The sequence below is a fragment of the Hipposideros armiger genome, unplaced genomic scaffold, assembly GCF_001890085.2.
Source record: "Hipposideros armiger isolate ML-2016 unplaced genomic scaffold, ASM189008v1 scaffold_8, whole genome shotgun sequence".
NCBI lineage: Eukaryota > Metazoa > Chordata > Mammalia > Chiroptera > Hipposideridae > Hipposideros > Hipposideros armiger.
The window spans coordinates 9,403,794-9,411,686 of record NW_017731358.1 but is presented as its reverse complement, the minus strand read 5'-3'; the positions used below and the strand labels follow the sequence as shown (position 1 = coordinate 9,411,686).

At 42.2% G+C, this 7,893-nt stretch overlaps 1 protein-coding gene across 3 annotated transcripts in view; it reads right to left on the bottom strand.

The window, feature by feature from the left end:
• The window catches only part of B4GALT4 (beta-1,4-galactosyltransferase 4), a 22,431-nt gene extending 15,525 nt beyond the window's left edge, over positions 1–6,906 (bottom strand). For 2 of the 3 annotated variants that reach the window (XM_019650503.1, XM_019650521.1), the window contains exon 1: positions 6,818–6,906. The gene's annotated coding sequence lies outside the window, so the exon portion shown is untranslated. Of the gene's footprint in view, positions 1–6,581; positions 6,794–6,817 lie in introns of those variants that run through there. The other variant, XM_019650512.1, reaches the window with a different exon arrangement.
• Positions 6,907–7,893: the final 987 nt, after the last annotated feature.

Below are 7,893 nucleotides of genomic sequence, written 5' to 3'. Positions count from 1 at the left end.
AGACAAGTTGCTGTCGTTTTGTTCTTCAGTCTAGTTGTGGAGGACATTGCTTCACTGGCCCAAGTTGGCACCATCATTGCACTCCTCCCGGGTGAGGCAGATCAGTCGCCGGCTTCTGGACAGCCACTCACGCTGGCTGCTGGCTACACACGGTAGCCCATGGCAACCCACTGCAGCAGGGGACTGCAGCCTACGCCGTCGCCAGAGACCCATGGCAGCCCAGCTCCAGGTTGAGCTGTTGTTCAGCATCTTAGCTGTAGAAGGCAGTGTCACTGGCCCTCCTATGTGGGATCCGAACCAGGGCCCTCTGGCGTCCCAAGCCAGTTCTTAACCACCGTGCCACTCGGCCAGCCCAAGGAACCATTCTTAATGATTAGTTAATAATTAGCTTTTCATTGTTAATCCCGAACACTGAGACTATTTGAGATCCAGTTAAAAATAATCACTTCATTGCTCAAGAGTTTGAGCTCTGAGCAACAGCAGGTTCGAGTCCCAGCCTGAGCTGAGCAGCCGCTGAGCTGAGCAGCCGCTGAGCTGCCAACAGGTGACAGGATGGCTCAGCTAAAAAAAAAAAAAAAAAAAAAATCACTTCACACTTTTTCTAGTCTTAGTGCTCTCTCTCCTCAGAGAGACAGCAAGAAGGAAGTTCAAGTGTGAGGTCTCTTTGGTCCTGTGAGTGAACATCCAGGTGTGAAGGGTCTATAATACTACTGTTTATCAAGAAAGAGCTGCCCAGCCTGTTTTGTCAGTTAAGCACTGAAGGCAATCCCTCCAGGCATGTTTCCCCAGCTAGAAAACAATAAAAAAAACAACACCTTATTTTACATAGTTGATCTAAGAATTTAAGGAGATTACAGACACAAACATACCTGGCACATTCCCAGGAACATACTAAATATTTATTGACTCCGATAACCAATGTTGTTCATGCTCAAATTTTATCAGAATGCTAACCAAAATAATGTTATCCCTGGAACTACATACTAAACTACATACTGAAATACAGATGGTTTAGGTTTTCTATTTTTCTGTAATTTCCTATTTTTCTTTCAATGAGTATATACCAGGGGGTGCCAAAAAAAGTGTATACACGTGACTTGTATTCATCTTTTGTTATCGGTATATTTTGAGTATTACAATTTTATTAGTTTTTTCCTTTCTTAAAATGTGTATACATTTTTTTGGCACCCTCTATATTACTTTTGTAATGGTGGAAGCCTTTAGGGCAGGTGACTCTTGGTTGGTGTTTGGGAAAACGTCATCAGGTTGGACTTATTTACCACAACATTTAAAAGACTAAGAGGCCCTTAACTCTCTCTGAAAAGAGATTTCTTTTTCATTGAAGGCTGTCTTGATGTGACAGGAATCATGGCTGTAGGGAACAAATATAGGTAACATGAAAGAAGTTATTTTCGGGCAAGACTCACCACCCTTTTCCTTTCTAGAAGTCTACCCTAGCGTTAGTTCAAAATGATGACGTTTTCATAGTTTTGTTTTCCCTCTTCTCAATTCAACCAGTCTTCTCTGAGCACTTGCTATTTTCAGGCATAGTGCTAGGCACGAAGGGAATTGAGGTAGTCCTTGTACTCAGAGTTTATTTCAATCCTTTCTTAGATTTTAATGTATGTGATTTGTTTTCAAATAGGCCAATCCCACCCCCCCAAAATGGGGGCATAGATGAAATAAGATTGGCAAAATATTGAGAAGTACTGAAGCTAGGTGACAGGTACCTGAGGGTTCATTTTCTTTTCCTCTCTACTTTTGGGTATGCTTGAAATTGAAATTTCCCATAATAATAAAAGAAAAGAATCTAGTAAGGAAGACAAACGTTTAACCAAAGGTTAATTCTTTAATTGAAGCATGAATTCTAAGTATCACATTCTTGGGAGAATCTCTACAAGCTCATGTTTGCACCACCATGGTGAGGAGGAAACACCAGGTGTCAACTCTGTAAATACTTACTAAGCACTTATCCACCAGGAAGAAAGGATGTGGTCTTCATTCAGCAGCCAAGGGTGCCAAAATAAGCATTCTGATATTTCTAAATCCATCTGGTAATCAGACACGGCATTTCAGAGTGGGCATGAAGTGGCCCCAAGCACATGGTCCTACTCGCTTGGACCTCTCTGGAGCAGCGGCAGGGCAAAGGCTGATAATTTGCTACTCCTTTTACTCCTGCAGAGTTCCCGGGAGCTGACTCTTTGCATACATGTTGTTCTACCTTCCTTGGGCCTCTGGTATTCATTCTCTTAATTATAGCTCCTTTACCAGCCTTCTGAGTGAACATTGCCCAGACTCTAAAGAACCAATGGTTCCCTGGGCAGGGGCAAGGGTGAGATAGAAATTATGGTAGCCATTTACATGTACAAGTCATTTAAACTCAAAGACTGAGCTCCTAGTGGCTAAAACTAGAAGCATTTGAGAAAGAAAAGAATGAAGGTGTGGACAAAAAAGGTGTGCTGTAAGAAGTCATAAAGTCCTAACTGGGCAGGTCATGATGAGCAGTCACACCCCAGGCCTATAACTTCCTTAGTGAAAGGTTTTAAGTAAGCCCTGTCCATTGTTCTTGTGCATCTAGGTTAACACACCTTTGAAATGCCAGAAGTAACACCCCTGGAAGGCGTAACCATCTTCAAGAGAGCACATAATCATAACTATCCTATAATCCAATCCCATCTGGTTTTTTTCCACCTTCAAGTAATCTTCCTTACATTCCCTCCCCAATTTCAAATGCATTTAAAAAAAAAAATTTACTCTCCAAAGCATTTGAGATCTTGCTTCCCAGAAATTGTCAGTTTGGCTCTGATAAATTCTTACAAAAATTCTCTACAGGTTTGGATGTTTCTTAAGTTGATAATGGCATTGTATTGTGACCCATAGAATAAAATGAATACCATGAGTCCACACTGATATAAATGATCAAATAAATACATGGGAGAGAAAGGGTAGCTCTTCCTACAGCAAACTTCCAATTAATAAGGAAGCAGAAGATGAAAAAAGTCACCCCTAAGCAAACACCACTGTAATCTGTAATAATTGTTACAGAAGAGATCTACCAACCGGTACTAAAATTAGGGGGTGAAATTTGAGGATAAACAGTATTTGCATAATCTCCCTCAGGATAATTATTAACTACAAAGGAAAAAAACAGTAACTTTATAGTGGAGAAACCTAGCAGATATCACCTTAACCAAGTGATCAAGGTTAATATCACCAGTGATAAAACCTCTCAATCTCATGAATCAGTGATAATATGACTAATCAGTAGTCTTCCGCAAAACTTCATTCTACAAAATAACTAACTGGCACTCTTCAAAAGGGTTAAAACAATAAAGTACAAGGAAAAACAAAACTGAGAAACTATCTCAGACTGGAGGAGGCTAAGGAGAAATAACTCAATGCAATCAGTAGGGTCCTGGATAGAATACAAAAACAGAAGAAAAAAGACTATTAGCAGGAAAACCGATGAAATTCAAATAAAGTCTGTAGTTAATTGCATTGATAACTGAACCATGGTTAAATAAGGGGCTAACATTAGGGAAAGTTGAGTGAATTCTCTATACCACTTTTGCAACTTTTCTCTAAGTCTAAAATTAGTTAAAAATTAAAAGTTAAAAAAAGTTGGAAACAGCATAACCCAAAATATGGCAGTAAAACTAACTTAATTCTCAAGGAGAATTACTGATTTTTGTATTCCTACTACCTCAAACTGACCTGACACATAACAGGTGCTTAATTTGTTAAATAATAAATGGCTTTCTAGGATATACCAGTTGACATACATACGGACACACTCAGGCTATTAGGGACATAATCCCAGGCTACTATTAAAATGGATGAGATGGCAAAAAAGAAGGAAAAATAAAGATTAATAAAGGGGAAACAGCGCTCCTCTTTCCTGACTCCAAGAGGAGTAGCTGCTTCCGATTTACCCTCCCTCCCTGAACCCACGGAGCACAATGGAGCAGTGTCCCCACCTCTGGGCAACAGAGACTGGATGGTCCTGCATCACCCACGTTACAGCAAGAGTTGTCATGAAACCGTCAGGAAACATGAAGAACTAAAAAACTAGCAAAGAACTAAAATTGTTTTGTACAGTATATGTTATGCAGCATAACAGAATTCATAAGAATTTCTGATGGGGGATTTTAATGGAGGTTCAATGTGCACTTATGTGTCATTTCCAGCTATCGCTGAGAACCCTGCAGTGGGCTCGACTGAAGTTCTTTTTCTGCAGTCATTAAGGACACATCAATCTGAAGGTTTGAGGTCTTAGGTAATAAAAAAACAAGGACTCTGAAAGTCACAAAGAGCCGAGTTCAAATCTTGTTAACAAATGCATGAATGACTCTGGCTGGGCAAGTGACCTAAATTTCTGAGTCTGTTTTGCCATTTATTTACAAAGCATTTTTCAAAGTGTGGTTCCAAATGTGCTTATTTTCTAATACAGAATGGAACTTGTTAAAATTGCAGATTCCTGGGCCCTACTCCAGAGCTAACGGGTCAGAGCAGCTGGGCCTAGGACTCAGGAAAATCAATTTTTAACAAGCTCCTCAGGTGATTCTTATACACATTAAAGTTTGAGAACCACTGAAATGAGAGAATGGACCTGGAATGCAATAGATCCTTCAGAAATGTTCATTTGCCTTCTGATGAGGAAATCCAGTGAGATATATGAAAATGAGATTTTAAATATGTATTTCAATAGTTTTTGTCTCCATCATTTAGAAATTTATTCTAAGAAAATGATGAGAGAAATAAACCAACATTACTAAAATAACCAAAAATTGAAAAGAATCAGTGTTAGCAAAAGGGAGCTGATTTAATTCATTATAGTACCTCCATATGATAGAACATATGCTTTCATTAAAATGGTGTTTAAAAAACTTAACTACGTGGTAAAGTGCTCATAATAGCTAAGAGATTTAAAAAAAAAACAGAATATAAAAACATACACAGAATACAATCCCAATTATGCTATATATGTGTGGTGTGCATGTTTCTTATACATAAAATGCCAGAAAGAATCACTGGTGGTTGTTTCTTAATTATAGGAAATTTTGTTTCTTCTGTATCTTCTAATTTTTCTAAAATGGGGTTTTTATGATCAGAAACAATGTTGGGTGTTTTGTTTTGTTTTTCAGGTAAAATGACTACATAATCATATTAAAATTTAGAGATGACACAATAGACACAGACTATAATTTTTAGTTACGTAAATTTGGCAGCAATTCATTCATACAACCCTCAAGGAAATCTCTCCTAAAGAAGCCCCAACAAGCCCAAATCTCAAAGAAAAACCTCAGAGGCTATCAATAATTGTCAATGCCAGAGAATCCGGTGGTCTCTGTTTGAAATTACCATTCCTAAACTCCACTCACAGAGACTTATTTCAAAGGCCTGAGGTGAGGCCAAGGAACCCAGGTAGGTTTGAGAAACCATTGTGCATCGATGGCTTTAAGAAAAGAAAACCATCACAGACTTGCTTTTAAATGTTCCTACTTTGAATAAAAGATCTTCAAAGAGATGGTTAGTTCTCAAATCACTTGCATTCATCTCTGGGAAAAGCACACATTACTTATTACTATCCCAATAATGTAGATACTAAATATTTATTCTATCAAGTGGCATATAAAATATAGTAACAGCTAGTTTTATCCCTACCCCTCACGATTCTGTAGTCCAACAGTTCAGTACTTCTCTTTAACAGATGTTTTTGATATGATAAAAGCATGGACCATTCAAGTTTTTTATGGGGTTTAAAGGGCAATTCTGCTCTAGAAGTTAAAACTCCAGAAAGATAAGCTATGGTCCCAACAAGCATTATCTCCAGCCCCCAGAGGCACATTCCAACACTCCTGCCCGGCCCAGATGCCTAAATCGCCCTCAACCCCTCTTTTTAAGCCCAATTTCTCAACCTAGACCCTGAATCCTATTCATCCCTATTCAAAATTCCTTGACTTTCTTGCATTTTCAATGTTATTTTCCTTTTTTAAAAAACAAACTTAGAAATTTAAAAATTAAACAACTCTCCTCAACTCTCAGATTACAATGTTCTTTCTCCTCCTTTTCATCACCAAACGGCAGGAAAGGTCTCCCTGTGCCCTGGGCCACCCCCACGTCCCCATCCCTCACCCATTCTTGAACACTTTTCAACGCGGTGCACGCCCACCCTGCTCGCCTAAAGCTACCAACCCAAAGGCCTTTTCTCAGTCCCAATCCTCCTGGACTTTTCTATTTTTTTTTAAACCTAGGTTTAGCCCTTGCCTAATGTAAGGCCAAACATCAACAGACGTAGGGATCGACAGACACTGGATGGACACGGCGCCTCACTAAGGGCAAGTGTTCCCCAAGTACTTTAAAATCCAGACGACTAGCACAACTCCTGCGCCCCTGCAGGCCCCCAGGCTGTCAATTTGCTGGTAGAAACCCTGGAGAAAGAGGCTCCGAGGAGGAGGGGGCTTTTTCACTTTGATGCGCCTGCTGGAAGAGAGTTTCTGGGGGGCGACCCCAGAATCGTGACGCCGGGTCGGGGGATGGGGTGGGACCCCCGAATCTCTCCCTACTTGTCAGCATCTCACCTGGCTCCCCGCGGGCGGCCAAGGGAGCGCCGGGGCGCCTCCAGCCCGGCTGGGCCTCCGCAGGCCCCCCTTCCGGGCCCCTCCGCTCCGGGGGAGGCAGGGCGGCCCGTGGGCGCCCCGACTCAGCCCGGGACAGACCCTGGCCTGCCGCCTGGCGATGCCCACGCGGAGCCCGCCACCACCCGGCGCAGGGAATTGCGCCTCCCGGCCGCCGGCGGAGCCAAGGCCCGACTTACCCCAGACCCGGCCGCCGCGAGGATCGCCTGGAGCAAAGAGTGGCGATGAGACGAGGCCGCGGGGGCCGCCCCAGCCGCCCGGAGGAGGCTCCAGAGCGCGGGCTCCGCCCCCGGCCCACGCCGACAGTCGCCTCGGCCTTGCCCTGGAGGCGGAGCGGCGGGTTTCTTAGCAAGCGCGGCGCTCCACCCCCAGCCAGACCGAACCCGGCTGGGCGATGGAAAGAGTAGCTGGAGGGGGAAGGAGCGGTGGACGGCTTGTCCTCTAAGTGATCTTAAAGCCTGGAGCCAGTATTGCGCCAGGTGCTGGGAGCTTCCTAAATCCCCGCCAATGCTCGCAAAGCATTGGGAAGAAGAGCCGAACCTGAGCCTCGCGCACGTCAAGCCAAGACCGCGGAAGAGCCCCGAAGAGTTTCCGAGTGCCCAGTTCTAAGCAAAAACGATGGAAACCCGCTCTGGAGGACGCATTCTTCATGTATTCCCATAGGATTCAAGCAAACACAAGTTCACAGTTTTTTTCTTTATTTACCAAGTACGGAGGCCACATATAAGTGATAGTCAGCAGAACTAATAATACCCAACAGATTTAGATTCCCCCCCTAAGGACATCAGATATTAGCATTATTTAAGATAGAATACAGAAAATATTTTTTTATTTTTTATTTTTAAAGGGAAAAAAAAAGGATTCCCTAGAAATTACCAATTACAATGGGGCTAGAGTACCATCACATTGGAGAAATCTGGCAGATAGTACCTTAACTAAGTTCTCAAGGTTAATCTCACCAATAGTACAATTTGGCATCTCACGAGGTGATGCTCTGAGGGTATGACATCACCTTTACTGTATTCCTGACAAAAATACACAATTGGATTTTAATCATGGAGCAACAGTCAGACAAACCCAAATTAAGGGATAGTCTACAAAACAACTGGCCTGTACATTCAAAAATTTCAGTGTCTTGAAAGACAAAGAAAGATGAGGAATTGTTTCAGATTAAAGGAAACTAGGGAGATTTGACATCTAAATTCCTGGACTGAAAAAAAATTGCTACAAAGTATACTGGCAATAAATATGTACA